This window comes from Rhinatrema bivittatum, chromosome 11, assembly GCF_901001135.1.
Source record: "Rhinatrema bivittatum chromosome 11, aRhiBiv1.1, whole genome shotgun sequence".
Classification (NCBI taxonomy): Eukaryota; Metazoa; Chordata; class Amphibia; order Gymnophiona; family Rhinatrematidae; genus Rhinatrema; species Rhinatrema bivittatum.
This window is the reverse complement of record NC_042625.1, coordinates 81,044,888-81,063,636: the sequence shown is the minus strand read 5'-3', so window position 1 is coordinate 81,063,636 and position 18,749 is coordinate 81,044,888. Positions and strand designations below refer to the sequence as shown.

The following is an 18,749-nucleotide window of genomic DNA, read 5'->3' as shown; positions in this document are numbered from 1 at the left end:
CCGAGTTTCATGATAGGCATCACATCAACCCGGTTTACAAATAACAAGGAGTGTAAAGCATAACGTAACGTAAAAAACAATATTTTCAATAAGAACCTTGAACTTTAAATACAGTGAATCAGAAAAAGGGAGAGGGAAAGTTACAAAAAACAAGGAAAATAAACTTGGGATGGAAGGGGAGAAATTGAACAGCACAATATTTACATTTCAGCCTATTGATACATTAGAATAGCAAGTGAAAAATGAAACGGTACATAGGTAATCAAATGAATAAATATGACAGTTGTGAATGGTAATAGTATGATAAATATTCAGCAGGAATTAGTGAGAGAGGGTTTGAGGTTGGTTGATTCGTGTTTACATTCCATTATTGCATACGAGTTAGTGCTAGTGAGAGGAGGTTTTATTCAAGGCTTGGAAATGCTTTTTTGAAAAGCCAAGTTTTTAGTCTTTTCCTAAATGTTAAAGAGCATGGCTCTTGTCTCAAATCAGGTGGGATCGAGTTCCAGAGAGCTGGACCTGCTGATGAGAAGGCTCTGAGACTCAAGAATTTATGTTGGTAGGTTTTGGCCTTTGGAATTTGGAGTGACTCTTTGTAGTGTTCCCTGATAGGCCTGGCGGAGGTGAATTTTTTAAGTGGTATTTGTAGGTCAAGTTGCGTGTGTTGGTTGATAGTTTTGTATATGATGTTAATGGTTTTGTACATGATTCTATAGTGGATCGGAAGCCAATGGAGGTTTTTGAGAATAGGTGAAATGTGGTCAATTTTCCTGGAATTTGTAAGGACTCTGGCTGCAGAGTTCTGAACCATTTGTAAAGGTTTGGTGTAAGAAGCTGGGAGGCCTAATAGTAATGAGTTGCAATAATCTAGTTTGGAAAAGATTATTGCTTGCAAGATTGTTCTGAAGTCCTGAGTGTGAAACAGCGGTTTTATTCTTTTCAGGATATGTAATTTGTAGAAGCAATCTTTGGTGGTTTGGTTAATGAATGTTTTGAGGTTGAGACGATTGTCTAGGATGGCTCCTAAGTCTCTTACGTGGGTTGTTTGAAGGAGTGTGGGTGGTTTAGGAAGTGTGTTATTGTTTTCCGGTGATATGAGCAGGAATTCTGTTTTCGAAGCATTGAGTACAAGGTTTAGACTGTTGAGGAGAAGTTTAATTTCTAATAGGCAACTGTCCCAGTATTCCATTGTTTTTGAGATTGATTCTTTTATAGGGATTACGATCTGTACGTCGTCTGCAAAAAGGAAATGTTTCAGGCTTAATTTTGTTAGTAGTTGGCAGAGTGGTAGCAGGTAGACATTGAAAAGGGTGGGTGAAAGTGATGATCCTTGCGGCACTCCTCTATTAGAAGCACTCCTCTATTAGAAAATAGAAGCACTCCTCTATTAGAAAATGACCCAAGCTCTTGTTTCTTAGATATTACATCCACTATAAACCAAAAAATTGTTGCGCTTCCACATGTTCTTCTCCTCTTCCTTTTGTTATCTACTCTGAATGGGCGAGCATTAAGTCCCAATGTGGACTACCTGTTTTCACCGACGATTAAGCCCTCCTGTCCACCTTACAAAGGATCATGCTTTCTGGCCATCTGTTCCTTTTATTTCTGGTGGCCAATTATTAAGCCCCACGTCCTCCTTACAAAGGGACCATGCTCTTCGGCAGCCATGCCGCCCTCAATCTATGACCATCTGGTTCTTTTGAGCCAGAGCAGAGGACAGCCAGCAACTGAAACACTCCCCTGCCAGAGTGATTCCCTGTCTGATAGGCCCCAGCCATCATCCTTGTGCAGGAGGCATGATTTCCCAGTTGGATTGGAGCAGAAGACAAAAACGTGGGATTTTCAAGAGATCACAAGGTAGTTACTCTGCTATGTACAAACTCTGACCCAGAATCAGGTAGTCTATGAGTAATTTAGCACTAGGCTCCCCATGAACAAGAGGTACACTATAGGAGAGAGGCGGTGTTTAATTTACTAAGACTAGACTCTATTTCCTGAGCTGCTGCTCTTTTACGGGATGTATCCTCCAACTTGTGTTTTACTTTCAGCTAGGCAAGGTTTGTTAGATGTGCCATCACCCAAAATGGCACACTTGAATGAAACAAGACAAAAAGATTTCTCCACTGTGGCACCTGAGCTTTGGAGCTCCCTACCTCAAGAGTTATGGCTTACTTCTTGTCCTAAGTTTCAAATCTTTGCTGAAAACATATTTCTTTAGGCTTGCTTAAGAGTAACAATAAATGTGTTCTCTGGCGATTATGTTCAGTTCAGCATATAAATGATTTTCTAATGGGCTTTTGTTTTATGCTTAGTTCTGTCCTGTGTTTTGAATTTTATTATTGTGTATATACATTTGTAAATCACCAGAGCTCTGTGCATAAGGTGGTCCTTAAAGTTTAATAAAGATAAAGATCATCAGTAGAGTAAAATCAACCTGACTCACGACCATCTAAACCAAGCTCACCTTCCTTATTAGTGGGTGAACAATGCAATACTTGGTGAATTCTGCTTCGCAATGACAGGAAGAGCAGATGCTGAAGGATAAAAATGCTGCTATGAATGCTTGGCCACCACAAGCCATCCCTGTGGTAATTCTTCTGCTTAAAACCCAAGAAGTCAGAAGGATTGTGAGGCCCCACTTTCAAAGTCTGCATTCAAACGGAAAACTAAGATCACACAAGCTTTTGCCCCATCCTCCCTGAGCATGCCTTAGGACATATGTGGTATACCACCCCAGTCAAACTCATCTGCCACTATACCCGGAACGAGCCATATCCAGCATGAACCAGGTGCAGGGAACCAAAATAGAGAGCCACGCTGGGCTTGCCTCCTCCACCACACTGAGAAAGTGAAAAACAGTAAGAGTAGTGTTATTTCACAGTCAGCCCAAAGGTCTCCCACTTATCCTACACCTTTCATGTCTTTTTACAGTGCCAGACTCGAGTCAAGCTCAACAGGGTCTTCTTTCTCCAAAGATTCCACCAAGCCTGTTCCCCTAGCTGTGGTTTTGCTAGATAGTAGGTAGGGACAGTAGGAACCTTGCTCATCCATTCAGGTGCATCAGTAATTAGATGAGGCAGTGTTTGGCTACCTTAAGAGAGAGTCCTAGTTACTCCCACCATTTTCCATACTTCACTGAATTTCTTCACAGTAAGAGCACTGGACAGAAATCATATCAAGTCGACGCCCACCAGTTGGATTCCCCTGATCTGTATCAGTTATTTATTTATTTATTTAGAATTCTTATATACCGACATTCTTGTACAATTGACAAATCATATCGGTTTACAATCTAACAGAACAATCGCGGTTAAGGCGTTACATTAAAACAAAGCTTCTAATAGAGTAAATAGAACAACATAACAGTGGCAGCTAAGGCGTTACATTAAAACATAGGGTCTAGTATAAATATGAGAATAAATATGAGAATAAAAATGAGAACAAGTGAACAAGTATAAATATGAGAACAAGTGAACAAATCAAATGGAGCGTAAAGGGGACCCTGAAGGACAATTATATTCTGTTATGTCCTTTGACCTGTGTCAAAATGGTCTTGGGAATCCGGGAAGGCTTCTCTGAAAAGCCATGTTTTGAGGTGTTTCTTAAATGTTTGATTACAAGGTTCTTGACGAAGCTCTGGAGGCAGAGATTTCCAAAGGGTGGGTCCAGCTGTCGAGATTGCATGCTTTCTTAGTGAGGTTTTGACCGGTGGGGCATATAATGAACCTTTATATGCATTTCTGATTGGTCTGTCTGATGTATGCAGACGGAGTTGAGAGCTTAGATTGAGATGGGCGATGTCGTGAATGTCCTTGTGGATCATCATCAACGCTTTGAAGGTAATCCTAGATTTTATGGGAAGCCAGTGAAGGAAATGAAGGATGGGTGTGATATGGGCTCTTTTATTAGAGTTTGTGAGTAACCTTGCCGCGGCATTCTGGACCATCTGAAGGGGTTTGGTAGTTGTCGCTGGGAGACCTAGCAGTAGAGAATTGCAGTAGTCTAGCTTTGTGAGGATAATTGACTGAACTACTAAACAGAAGTCATTGAAATGCAGGAGAGGTTTCAGATTTTTGAGTACTTGTAGTTTAAAGAAACATTCTTTGGTTGTGTTGAGGACGAAAGATTTTAAGTTGAAGTGGTTATCGAACCGAACCCCTAGGTCTCTGACGGAAGGAGAATGGTTGATGAATGCTTTGGCGAATTGGGATGTGCTTTGAGAGTTGAGGAGAACGTGGTTTTCGTCTGGTGAAATGAGGATCTCAGTCTTGTTAGAGTTGAGGATAAGGTTAAGGCTGGTAAGCAGACTATTGATGGATTGTAGACAACTGTTCCAGTGTGCCCACGTTTTTTGCAGGGATTCTGTGATTGGTAGGAGGATCTGTACGTCGTCGGCGAATATGTAATGCTTTAGTTTGAGGTTGGAAAGTAATTGGCAAAGTGGCAGCAGATAAATGTTAAAGAGTGTGGGGGAGAGGGATGATCCTTGTGGGACTCCCCAGTTCGATTTGATTGGGTGTGATTCCTTGTTATTAATCCTGACTTTGTAGAATCTGTTCTCAAGGAACGATTTGAACCAACTAAATGCCTCTCCTTGGATACCGATATCTGATAAGCGCTCCAGTAGGATGGAGTGATTAACCGTATCGAAAGCGGCCGATAAGTCGAGAAGTGCGAGAAGGTAGGGTTGTTTTCTTTCCAGATTAAGAAGGATGGTGTCAGATAGTGAGGATAAAAGGGCTTCAGTATTTTGCGACTTTCTGAATCCGAACTGGAATGGAGAGAGAATGTTGTTTTCCTCGAGGTAGTCAGACAGCTGTTTGTTTACAATTCTTTCCATGACTCTGGAGATCAAGGGTAGGTTTGCTATTGGTCGGAAATTAGCAGGGTCAGACGTCGGAAGGTTAGGTTAGGTTTTTTTTAGTAAAGGTTTTAGAATGGCTAGTTCTAAATTAGTTGCTAGCTGCCAGCCAAGGCAGAACACTGGCCGACCCTTGCTCCCATCAGGGGAGGGAGGGCAAGAGAAGTCCTCCATAGCTGGGGTGATCCTCAGGAAGGGCCTGGCTTGCATCCAGAGTCACCACCTAGGGGTGGCACCTTATTCAGCCATGGCACATGCCTAGCCCTGCTTTGCACCCCAGTCCAACCAACTCAGTCCTTAAGCATCAATTCTTATCCTGAGGTTACAGATCTGACTTGCCAACTTCCCTTACCTACGTTGTTCTAACATGCCAGAGGCTGTTTACCCCTTGGAGACCTTCTGGGAAGATGGGTATGGTCCGATGTTATATTAATACCATCTCCCCAGGATTTTCAAGGCCACCAGAAACACTACACTTTCCAAGGCTCTGGCCCCTGTATTAGGATGAGCCCATTCCAAAGTACCCTACCTTTCATGAAGAAAGAGAATTCTCCCCGATATGAGTACTGGCTTCTCTGGGCTTGGTTGCATTACCGCATTGGATGTCTTGTGGTGCCCATTTCCGCCACTCTGGGTTTGGGAATCTGAACCCAATTCCCTTTCAATTGGCTTAGGACAACAGAGGCCATCACCTCGACTGACCCATTTTCTGGTGCTCCTCTACTTTGGCCTTCAAAGTTCTCTTTTTAATTTTTGCTACTACCATCAAAATCTGCACCTGAGTGGCTCCACTCATGCCCTCGCCTAGGCTATTGGTCCTGTGTCGGTGTTTAACCTTAGTTGGAGTTTACCACCTGCTCTGGGCTGCTTTCCCAAGCAATCCGATTCCAAGACCTGATGCCTATGTACCAGGGGGTGCTACCAGCCTAACACCATCTGCGAGCTGAGCCTCAATCAGAAAGATCTGGGCCTGTGAGTGGCACTGGGGAGGCAGTCTTCTTTTCCTCCGCTTAGTAATATGCTTAAATTCACCGGGTCACCACGTCTGATCTGAGGTCTTTCCCACCACCCTCCTCACAAAGAATGAGGTGAGTGGGCTCTTGGGAAGGGAGGGAAAAGGTGGGCAGGCCCAAGAGGAGAAGAGCAGAAGACATTCCAGCGGAAGGATACCATGTCAACTGCAAAGAGGGCAGACTACCCAACTGCAAGGACATGCCTGGAATGCAGGGTGAGGTGCATGTACCAAGGGTAGCCATGCATGATCAAAAATAGCTCCACAAGCAGGAAGATGGAATAGCTAGCCTCCACCTAGGAAGCAGCAATCCATTTCTATCAAACATCAGTCCCTGCAAAGGGAAAGGGACATGTGTAGGAAATGAGAAGTTGTATTGATGCTCCATTGGGGTCAAGGTGGGCATCCCAGTAGTTTGTGCTTGAGGGGACAAAGGGTCCCGAGTGGAATCTTATGACCAGCCCCAACTGCATACTTGGAAAACCTTGAGGCAACTGACATACAAGTGTAGCCCTGGAAGGACCCTAGTGCTTCAATGTGCATTCTTTTTTTATTATTTTAGATTTATTTTCCGCTTTTCGCACTTTTTTCAGTACTGTAGGTAATTCCCTATCCCCACAGGGCTTACAATCTAAGTTTGTACGTGAGGCAATGGAGGGTAAAGTGACTTGCCCAAGGTCACAAGGAGAGACAGTGGGACTCAAACCCTGGTCTCCTGGTTCGTAGCCCACTGCTCTAACCACTAGGCTACTCCTCTACTCCTATTCAAATTATCGACGATCAATGTGTCTGGCAATTCACACTACTTCTCATAGCTGTGTTCTTCATCAAGGCACAGTCATCCACCACTAAGACTCACAAGTGAGCAGTTTCTCAAGTACATCTCTCTTACAATGAGAGAGATCTGAGAAGGGAGGAAACAGGACACTAGGGTTGACAAAAGACAGAAATCTGACATCTGAAAAAGCTTGAATGAGCCACAGAAAAGTCCAGGCGCTCAGAGAGGCTTCTCCTCTCCCTTTGCTGCTAGGAGAGACTCATGGAGACGAGAGGCAGGCCTCTCTCCCAGTGACCCTACCACTTCTGCATGTGGTACCAAGGCCCTTCAGCATGTCTCACAACAGCTACATCGGGCCACAAGTCTTTAAACGTCCACCATGCCCCTTGCCCAGCTTGTGGGCAAAGGGTGGACAGTGCTAGGTACCCGGAATTCAGAGGGAAGAGTGCTCAACCGGTCGGATCCATGCCCTTCAAGACTGAGAACACAGCACCTGCCTGCCATTTATCCAGGCCCAGAATGTCAAGCCATCCAGCATACCGGGCATCTATCCACCACATAGGGCACAGATGGTCTACCACGTGTCACTACCCCTTTTCAGAGAAGCTGGCATTCCATTGGTTCCCAGGTCCCATGATGAGAAAAAGAGGGGTGCTGGCCCTATCACATCTGAAGCCCTCACCTGGGTAGAGAAACAACATGACAGTCAGAGCCAGTAAGGGTCCTGTCCCAGCACCCATGAAATATGATGAGGCAAATTCCCCTTCTTCACCGCCTCTACTGCTGAGGATAAGTGGCAAATTGTGAGATGGGAAGGTCATTGTAATCTGCTGGACCTGGCCCTCCTGTGTCGCAGCTGGTGGACCACTTCACCAGGCCCACCCATGGATGTAAATTATCCAAGGTTGCTTTCACACACAAAAATAGGGCAGCAAGCCTGCACCACTTTCCTCCATCTTGGTGAGTGACCCTTTTGCAGGTTCTCGTATGGAAACCCTTTTCTTATGACTTTTTCTTCCTCTAGTCAAGTTTGATCATCTTCATGACTCTCCACCAGGAACACTGCCGACCTCAGTGGGGCTGCTCCAAAGAACTCAGTAAACTATCAAATCAGTGGTAACAACGGACAGTGTGTATAAAGGGCAAGGACAATCAATGCAAGCTTATAACTTGCATTTACTGGGTGTCTTTCGTTCATGGAAAATAACTGCAATTCCCAATCTCCATCACGAACAGGGATCAGTGAGTAGACACATGCCAATCTGTTTAGCATAGCGTGTGTGCAGCCCCGGAGCTCTACCGTCATAACAAACCTGTTACTACTCAATTGCCACTTGTCCCTCTAAGAGGTTGGACACAGACCACTGGGGAGTCACACAACTAGTTAGCATGGGAGGAGTCTTGTTCATTATTGGACTTAATCAGAGAAATCACTCCACTACCCAAAGAATCCAGAAAGAGCTATCAATCTGCCAATCCTTTCCATATCTGGTCTGGGTGAGATTTTACATATTCAGTCAAATTAAGCTGCATGTTCCACTCCTGGTGGTGTCCTTCTGTCAATTCCTTTAAGTTTCACCTTTGCTACCACACTCTTCCTGAAATCCAAAGACTGGATTCCCGGAAGCTGCTCGGGGGATGATGGTTAAGACCTTCACTGGACTGCTAGCCTGCATGGTTTATGATCAGAACTACAGCAGCATCTTATAGTCTTTTGAAACTCAGACTTTCATTTTTGACTGGTGAAAACATTCATGGCATATTATTTCACTTTAGTTTGTTTTTCACCATTCAAATAATTTCACTTCTAATTATAGAGATGCCCCCAGCCATCCCTCTTAATCATGGCCTCAGTTCCAAAAACCAACAAAACAGAACTGGAGTCCTAGTCCATTATTCCTAGCTGCAAGACTCCTGAGAATCCAGGATCACTCTCTACACATAGGTGACTGCCAATGTGCTCTGGCAACACTACAGCCCCCACAGGGTACTGAGGGCATGCACAGTGCTCTGGGAGTTTCAAAGGTCCACAGGCAACTGGGAGACCCCTGAGTCCTCAGGCAAGGCCTGGGAGACTGCTCCCACTGAAACAACCCAGGAGCTCAACCAGGGCAGGACCTGGGAGACTGCTTCCACTGGGAGAAGTAACCCCTTGGGGTAGTTATCTCAGAAGCAAAAAGGACTCAAGCAGCCCAGGGGACACCCCAACTCTGGAAGCTATGTCCTCTTCACGTGTCTATCATTGCTGGAGCCAGAGGAATACTGGTTTCGGCTAGGGCCACACCTCCTTTATACCAGAGTGAGGTCATGAAAATAGCATGTCCTCTGTCTGATTAGGTTGCGTAGGAGGGAAATCCCATTTGTAATGACTGGTCTAGCAGGATAAGGAAAAAAAAGTTAACTGCAGCAGGACCCAAACTGTTTCATGGTATAGAGGGATGGTACAGTGATTAAAACGCTCAAGAAAAAAAAAAAGGAGTGCTGCCAGAAAGAGATACTGTATATTTAGCAATAATGGAGCATACTCCGAGTGCAAGTCCAGATTCAAAGCATCAACAGGTACAGCAGCGACCAGAATGGACTCCCACCAAATGACAATCACTAAAAGATATTGAGCAAAAAACAAAGAACATAAAAATACATAAAGATAACTCTGTACCTCACTGAGTACTGTGGTAGGAGAGCGAGGAAATACTTGTAATAAAGTGAAACTGATTTTCACATTAATCAAAATTAGTTGTGCCCTCCCTCACAATTTTAAAAAATGTATTAAAATATAATGCCATGGATCAGTACTGTTAAATGGGGTTGTAACTTTTAAACTTACTAGCAAAATAGAAGAATTGCATTTATTTAAATCAACTTCTAATAAAAGTCTTTGGTTCCAAAAAAACTCAGTTTTGATGTCTAAAAATATGGACATGCATGAATATCAAAACCTTATAATTACAGTCACAGATTCCAAAACCTCCTAACACAACAGACCAGAAAATGGAAGAAGGGTAAAATATTAATTAGGAAGCACAGACTGTGTAAAATAAAAAATACATTAGAGTCGCTCAAGCAAATCTGTTTTCCCGAGAATCACAATCTTTCCTTTTCTAAAGTAGTATCTAGAATTTCCCTAAAACCATCTCTGTCACACTCTATGGGGCTGATTTTGAAAAGCTGGCATGCACAAATTCCGGGAGATATGCGCGTGGTCGTGCCGAGCGCATTTTCAGAGCGTGCATATTCCCGGTATGCACGGAAGTGCTGGGTTTCCGAAAGGGGGCAGGCCAGGAGTGGGACAGCGCCAGCCAGCTGCCAGCACGTGGAATTTACTTCTGCTCAGGAGAGCAGGTACGTTCTTGAAAAAAAAAAATTAGGTTAGAGTGGGTTTAGGGGTTGTGGCAGAAAAGGGAGGAACAGTAGCTAGGGGGTTAGGGAAGTTCCCTCCCAGTCCGCTTCTTTGTTCAGCTTGGAGAAGGGACAGATGAGGGGATATATGACAGAGGCCTAAAATCATGAGTCAAATAGAAAAGGTAAATATAAATTGGTTATTTACTCTTTCTAAAAATATAAAGACTAGGGGACACTTCATGAAGTTAATAAGTAGGACATTTAAAACCAAAGTACCTCTCCTTAACCTAATGCACAATTAAGCTCTAGAATTCATTGCCAGAGGATGTGATAAAGGTAGTTAGTATAAATGGGTTTTAAAAAGATTTGGACAAGTATGGAATTATACACCCTTTCAATGAGAAATCTCCAAAGGGACACTTCCAATCCAAAATCAGAATGTAAAACACAGACATTACACACTGTTCCAAACAGCAAAGGAACAATGTTTTTTTAATCTGAGTAAACAGCAGGGAAACTAGTAACTTCTCAGCCTTCGGGTGGGATTTCCATTGTTAGAACCCTAAAGTACAGGTATGACCAACGCTAGCCAAAAATACAAGCAAACAAATATGTTTTGATTATGTAAGGCAAACTTAGCTGGGTTGAAAACTTGGTGCTGTTCAGGGAGCACTCTGTACTTATCAGAGGCAGAAAATTATTTGTTTATTTTACTTATATTTAGCTGAGGCTCTTTAATTAATAGCTCAATACAAGTTACATTTAGCTACTGTAAGTATTTCCTTGTCCCTAAAGGACTTACTATCTAAGGGGGTCATTTTCTATCAGTATCGCACGCAAAAAGTCCCTTTTCATGTGCGATAGCTTGATGGGGTGGAGTCGGGATCGGAAGAGGAGGAGTCAGGGCGGTGTCAGGGCGGACGCAGCGGTAACTTTGCTGGCGGCGATAAGGTAAGACCCGTTATTGCCGCCAGTAGGGCGCCCAATAGCACCGCCTTTCACGGTGACGCTACTGGGTGTGAAAGCCGGCAGCAATAACACCGCGGTGGTGTGATCGCTGCCGGTGTTCGCAGGCCCCCCCCTCCCCCGCCACCGCGAAATTCAGTAAGCTGTGCGCCGATAGAAAATCCAGCACTAAATTTGAAACTTAGGCAATGGAAAATGAAGTGATTTACCCAAGGTCACAAGGAGCATCAGCAGGAATACCAACCCTGGCTTCTTTGGTTCTCAGCCTGCTGATCTACTTGGCAGCAAACCTTTGAAAATTACTAAAAGAACCATGAGACGTGTTAAAACTAGGGCAAGTATTGAGGACCAGGGGGCTATAAATTTGCTAAATAACTGAACTAAAAGATTTAAAGGAGACAATTCAGTTTGTTGATAATGTTCTGATGTAAAAAACTTACAAAAAAAAAAAATAAAAGTATAGCATTTTAGTTTTAACAATCCCAGTCCCTTAGAAGATACTGCAGGTGAGAGATGGCGGATGCATGCATTAATATCAGGCACAGCACAGAGTACATACTTTTTTTTGCTGCACCAACTGCATATATTAGAGATCCAACATATGCCAATGTATTTCATTGTGGATATCCTGAAAAACCAACTGGCTGAGGAGGGGATGGGGAGGAGACGGGTGTCAAGCTAGATTTGACAACCAGTGGAGGAGGAGCAGAGGCTGGGAATTCAGCCCTGGTCTCCCACAATGGGCCAGCAGGCTGGGAAATGCATTTTAACTACACAAGATAAAGCAAACAAAAAAAAATGTATGTTTGGTTTTTGTTTTTTTAACACAAAGTTCTTTTCTTTGTAATTGTGCCTTTTGTACCATTCTTTTTGAAATCCAATATATAACCATTCAAAGCTCATGCTGGAGGGATTTTTGTCCAGTAGAAGAAAAAGGCAGTGGGGGGGTGGGGGGGGGGGGGGGGGGGGGAGGAGAGAGTGGAATTATTATTCACTTGTGTACAAAAGATTTTTAAACTTATTTTGTCTTAAAATGAAACTGTAAACCATTTTGATTAAATTATATTTGTAAAAGTGGTATATAAACACTTAAATAAATAAATTTTGGAAACAATTGAGGACGTAAAGTATCTTTTCAATGATGCACAGTAACATTAAAGAAAAAACAATCTGGTTGTCAAGGACACTAGATCAGCAAATGAAAAAAATTACAGCAAGCCCAAGAAGCATTCACTGTGACCAGGGCCGCCATCAGGAATTTTGAGGCCCCATACAGCCAAAATGTCTGGGCCACAAGCATTCAGTGGATAAAGTATATGCAACAATGTTTGCAGCTGTTTTATCTGCAAATTCAAAGCGAAAAGAAAGAATAAAAAAAAAACCTCTTCTGTGACTCTCTCCAGCCCACCGCAGCTCCTCTTCCTGTCCCGGGGCCCCGGATCGCTGACATCACGAGGGGAGGAGGAGGGCAAAGCTTTACCCGGAGGAGCACGGGCGCGGCCATCGCTGGGTCCCTTCTCTTTGAAAACCCAACTTCCTTCCTGAGGAAATCCTGAACCCGGAAACAACGTGGGCCACAGCAGGGCAGGAGTGAAAGCGGCGAGTGAGCATGCAGCGGCCGTGCTACCAATGCCCAGGGAGGGCCTGCTAGGCGGCCATAGTCCAGTCCACCTGGCTACATGAGCAGGGCTAAAGTTATTTGGGAGGGGGGGGATTTATCCGATTAACTTCCCTAGCCGGATAACTTTTGAATACGGAGTAACTCTCCTACCTGTCATGGGGGGGGGGGGGGGGGGCAGGGAAAGAAAATGTTTTAAGAGGCGGATTTTCAGCCCAGGGTCTCCCCATATTCCTCCCCACCCCAACCACCACCCAGTTCCCAACTTTGAGCTTGCTGCCCCTTAGGCTGGAATAGGCTCCCTCCCTAGACTTACTCACGTGCTGTGCAAAATCCCACCTTTCCGAGGCTGCTTTTCAGTCTTACCCGCAATCGACAGCACCATCCGAGCTGTAGGTATAGTGAGTTATGGCAGGGTTTACGATCTCAGCAGAGCAGTTTGTTTTTTTTTTACCTGCAGCCATGTGCACGCTTTGCTCCGGATACAGCAAGGAGTTCTGTGCGCATAAAACAGGATGTGCTGCTGAGGGCCCGCTACAGCGGGCCCCCAATATGTGGCAGTAGATCCTGGGGCCCCATACTGCAGGCCCAAGAATACTGCCCTGATGGCGGCCCTGACTGTGACTAGATGTACTGAAAAAGAACTGTCATTTTCAGTAAGCCAATGCACATGCTTAAAAACAAACAGCTACCTCCATATATCTAGCTCAAAAGTGGACAAATATTCAGAAATGTCCATGAGATATTTAACATAAAAATAATTTTGCTCATCAATATATTCAGAATAGATAAATTACTGTCCTTTCTATATGCTCTATATTACATAAAATAAGAATTTATCCTCAAAATTTTTTATAATTCATATTCAAAATTAAAACTGTCTACCTTCCAACAGTTTACGGAACATCATTTATTCCACAACACATCTAAAATATAGCAGGTAAGTGCAGAGTGCAAAACACCTTTTAAACTTATCTACTGGTGCTATCCCTGACTCCTCTCTGCTCCTGAAAAAAAAAAAAAAAAAAGGCTGAATGACATTTACTTGTTTCATACAATATACACACCCTCAAGACCCTTAGGACTTTATTCAAAAAAAGGACTATTCCCATTCTGTGCCTACTGGAAAATGTGAATAAGCCCCTTATACTGTAAAATTAAATTAAACCATCACAGATTCTCGGATCTTCAGGAAAGCCTGGCACTGTTGTAAACATTTTCCCAAAATAATCTTAATTACTTTACTTTCCCAAAGTACCGGACAAAGGGCCTCCCTCTACCTTTCGGCAGAAAGGTGGGGTGAAAAGTTTGCTACTGCTAAAAAATCATAATTTTAAATTCATTAGGAACTATGAATGGATGCCAATGCTATATTAAGCAAGCTTGGCAATTTTAAAGTTGTAGTAGATGTTTTTCAGGTCATTATGGATATGGATTACTACCCAATAAGCCTTGATGCAACATCGCACTCTGCTTCAAAGGAGGGGGGTGGAGGAAAAGAGAAGTTTGGATTCAGGGACAACCAACATGATCAATGACTTTTTTTTTTTTTTTTTTTTTAAGTCTGGAGTACTGAAGTGCAGACATTAAGGAAAAAAAACAAAACACCACCACAGGACTGCTTCTACGGTCAAGTCCATAAGCACAGCACGTCCAGCAGGACTGACTGATACATGGGGGTAACCTGCACGGCAGACACTACCACCAGAAGCTTGCTGGGCAGACTGGATGGACCATTTGGTCCTTTTCTGTGGTCATTTCTATGGATCGTTAGATGACCAAGGGGTTAAAGGGACTCTTAGGCAAGATAAGGCCATTGCAGAAAGACTAAATTAATTCTTTGCTTCTGTGTTTACTCATGAGGATGTTGGGGAGATACCATTTTCGGAGATGGTTTTTAAGGGTGATGAGTCAGATGAACTGAACCAAATCATGGTGAATCTGGAAGATATAGTAGGCCAGAGTAGCAAATCACCTGGACTGGATGGTATGCACTCCAGGGTTCTGAAGGAACTGAAAAATGTAATTTCAGATCTGTTATTTAAAATCTGTAACTTATCATTAAAACCATCCATTATACCTGAAGACTGGAGGGTGGCCAATGTAACGCCAATATTTAAAAAGGGCTCCAGGGGTGATCCAGGAATCTATAGATCAGTGAGCCTGCCTTCAGTACTGGGAAAAATAATGGAAACTACTCTAAAGATCAAAATCACAGAGCATATAGAAAGACATGGTTTAATGGAACAAAGTCAGCATGGCTTTACCCAAGGCAAGTCTTGCCTCACAAATCTGCTTCACTTTTTTGAAGGAGTTAATAAACATGTGGATAAAGGTGAACCGGTAGATGTAGTGTACTTGGATTTTCAGAAGGTGTTTGACAAAGTTCCTCATGAGAGGCTTCTAGGAAAAAGTAAAAAGTCATGGGATAGGTGGCGATGTCCTTTCGTGGATTACAAACTGGCTAAAAGACAGGAAACAGAGAGTAGGATTAAATGGACAATTTTCTCAGTGGAAGGGAGTGGGCAGTGGAGTGCCTCAGGGATCTGTATTGGGACACTTACTTTTCAATATATTTATAAATGATCTGGAAAGAAATATGACGAGTGAGGTAATCAATTTGCAGATGATACAAAATTGTTCAGAGTAGTTAAATCACAAGCAGATTGTGATAAATTGCAGGAAGACCTTGTGAGACTGGAAAATTGGGCATCGAAATGGCAGATGAAATTTAATGTGGATAAGTGCAAGGTGATGCATATAGGGAAAAATAACCCATGCTATAGTTATGCAATGTTATGAATTGTTCCTTCAGTTATACCCTCTGTTAAATGTAAACCGATCCGATATGGTTATTTACTATGAAGGTCGGTATAAAAAACTGTTAAATAAAAAATAAATAATGTTAGGTTCCATATTAGGTGCTACCACCCAAGAAAGATATCTAGGCGTCATAGTGGATAACACATTGAAATCGTCGATTCAGTGTGCTGCAGCAGTCAAAAAAGCAAACAGAATGTTGGGAATTATTAGAAAGGGAATGGTGAATAAAACGGAAAATGTCATAATGCCACTGTTATCGCTCCATGGTGAAACTGCACCTTGAATACTGTGTACAATTCTAGTCACCGCATCTCAAAAGAAGTTATAGTTGCACTGGAGAAGGTACAGAGAAGGGCAACCAAAATGATAAAGGGGATGGAACAGCTCCCCTATGAGAAAAGGCTAAAGAGGTCAGGTCTGTTCAACTTGGAGAAGAGGACAGCGGTCTGTACCTATGACAGGTAAATGTGAATCAGTTATTTACTCTTTCGGATAATAGAAGGACTAGGGGGCCTCCATGAAGTTAGCAAGTGGCACATTTAAAATAAAATCGGAGAAAATTATTTTTCACTCAATGCACAATTAAGTTCTGGAATTTGTTGCCAGAGGATGTGGTTAAGATAGACAGTGATGCTGGGTTTAAAAAAGGTTTAGATAAGTTCCTGGAGGAGCAGACCATTAACTGCTATTTATCAAGTTGACTTATGCCCAAATTTTCGAAGCCCGGCACACACAAAATCTGGGACTTACGCATATGGCAGGGGCCGTGCGCATGCCGAGCACATTTTAGAAACAGCCCGGTCATGCACGTATCTCCCAGTACACGCAGAAGTGCCAGGCCATCAAAAAGGGGAGGGCTGGGGAGCAGAGTCTGGGCTGGGGCTGGCCAGGACAACACCATTTGATGTTGTCCCGGGGAAGCGTGCGCCGGCATGCGGAAGTTACTTCTGCTCCAAAGGAGCAGTAAGAAAACAAAAAAATTTACACTAGCTAGGTAGGTGTTAGGAGTCAGGAAGGAGAGGGGAAAAGGAAGGCGGAGTAGGAAGGGGTATAGGGAAATGGAAAAACCCTACTTACGTCACTGTGTGTATTTTTGCTAAATCCCCTCCCCCGTTGTGCAAATGTGATGCCACCCGCCTGCACATATGCGTGCCCATATTAAAAATCGGCCATTCATATGCACGCGGGAATTGTATTTTATAATATGCGCATGTCACCGCGGATGTTACAAAATTGTCAGTCCTTGCACGCACACTAGGAACCTTGTGTGTATGGCCACGCACGTGTGGGTTTTAAAATCGATCCCTTAGGGAACAGCCACTGCTATTACTGGGATTTACTTAATGTTTGAGTACTTGCCAGGTGAATGTAACCTGGATTGGCTACTGTTGGAAACAGGATGCTGGGCTTGATGGACCCTCGGTCTGACCCAGTAAGGCAACTTATGTTCTCATGTTCTTACCCACTAAATAAATCCTGAAAGAAATAAGCAAACTATTTCTAGTCCCCAGATCCATTTGTGGGATCACATGCACTCATTCAATACTAACAGCAGTTTAGCAGAACTGGAGATAAAGTGCAACCTAAGTCAGAGTTATACAGCAAGGGTCCACCTAGTACTCTAATCTTGACTAGAATGCTTGTAGAAAGCTGCCTGCGATGTGCATACTACATGAGTTCAGTTTCCAATATCCAATTAATGTTTGGGCTCAGTTGTGACTGAGTGAGTTTAGCTGATGTGAATGTGCTCTGAGTAGAAACTGGAGTCCAGAGGTCATCACTGTTTCTTTATTATGCACTTAGTCATGGGAATGTAAAACTATTTTAAAGACATGGAAAGGGTACGAGACACGTTATTCACACTTTGAAAAGCCTCCCTGCAGTACAACACAAAACAAGCTATTTCAAATGCACACGGAGACCAATATTACAGAAAACATTACTTTTCATTAAATTATAATTTAACATTAAAAATGGTAAAGTGTGTAACCTATAACTTTCAAAAATGGCTGCAAATATAAAATCAAGAACTGAAGTTAATTTCTCAAAGACTTAAGGTAATGACGTGTGACGAGAGAATGTGGGATGACAATGGTTAGAATCAGGATGAGGACAAATGAGAAAAGGATGGGGAGTGGAAAGGATGGAGATAGGTATTCTCTATTATTGTGGGATAATCTGGGGTGCTGGGTTAAGATTTCAGAGCGGGACAGTAGAATGTTTGAGAAAAAGCAAGGCTTCGTGCAATCGGTGATACAATAAGTAGCGGTTGGCTATGGGGATAGAAGAGACGTAAAGTTAGTATTGGGACTTTGAGAAGATGAGCTAGGGTAGAGTCGGAAAAAGTGGTGGGTCAGCATTAAGTGTTGTGAAGTACATCGATTTGGGTGGGTGGGTGAGTCAAAACAGAGGTGAGGTGATGTGGGGAGGGAAGAGTGCATGACAATACTGGGGATATCGCGTAAAACAGGACATGGTGATACCGGGATAAAGGGATACTTTGATGATATAGGGTAGAAGAAAAGTAGGATAAGGGTTCGGGGACAACAGGACATTGTGTGTGTGTGTGTGGGGGGGGGGGGGTTTACTATGTACAAAGGGTAAAAGTGTGGGGTAGGCCAGGCCCCGTGACCCAGGCACTCACTGTTGTGGGTGAATCTCTCTACACGTTGCTGTTGAAATCCCGCGGCGTCGGGAAGCGGAAATCCTCCAGCGGCCCGTACACGCTGGCTGTCGGGCAGGACAGCGCCCGCGCTCTCAGTAGCCGCGGAGAGTGCAGTGCGCCGGGGCCGGAATGAGAAAAGGCCCGGAGCCAGGCCGACTCCCGCCGCTACCGGTATCTGCCCGTTAGCTACGGTCTCTCAACAGCAAGCAACGGCTGCCCGGCGCGCTCCGCGCATGCGCCACACTCCTCATGCCGCCCGGGATGAGGAAACCGAGACTACCGACTTGTGACGTCACAGAGTGAGGCGCTAGAGCGCCCCTCCCAGGCAGGAACTTCCGCTCCGACGCCATGTTGCAGGTGGCAGACGTGCGTGGTTAGGGTGGGCAACAGAGTGGGACTTGTTAGAAGAAGGCGATAGGCGAGCGGGAAGAGTCTGCTACTTTACCCTTCGTTTGGTTTTCTAGGGACCCCGTTCCTGTCAGGTGCTTTTAGACCAGCCTTGGCTTTCTTAAACCCCGGCCTGCTCCTGGTGCATTCTGATATCTGTAATACTTACCGATTGTTATATGTGGAAGCAGCAGGTCTGCAGTTACCTCAATACATTTAATGGAGTGGGGGAGATTGACGTCAAGTCGAATACACTGGGTTTCCTGTGCTGCTCGCCTGGTAACATAATGAATGAAG

The 18,749-nt window shown here is 43.8% G+C and overlaps 1 protein-coding gene across 3 annotated transcripts in view; it reads right to left on the bottom strand.

The window, feature by feature from the left end:
* The window catches only part of EYA3 (EYA transcriptional coactivator and phosphatase 3), a 160,795-nt gene extending 142,450 nt beyond the window's left edge, over positions 1-18,345 (bottom strand). For 2 of the 3 annotated variants that reach the window (XM_029619176.1, XM_029619177.1), the window contains exon 1: positions 18,045-18,343. The gene's annotated coding sequence lies outside the window, so the exon portion shown is untranslated. Of the gene's footprint in view, positions 1-18,044 lie in introns of all 3 variants that reach the window. The other variant, XM_029619178.1, reaches the window with a different exon arrangement.
* Positions 18,346-18,749: the final 404 nt, after the last annotated feature.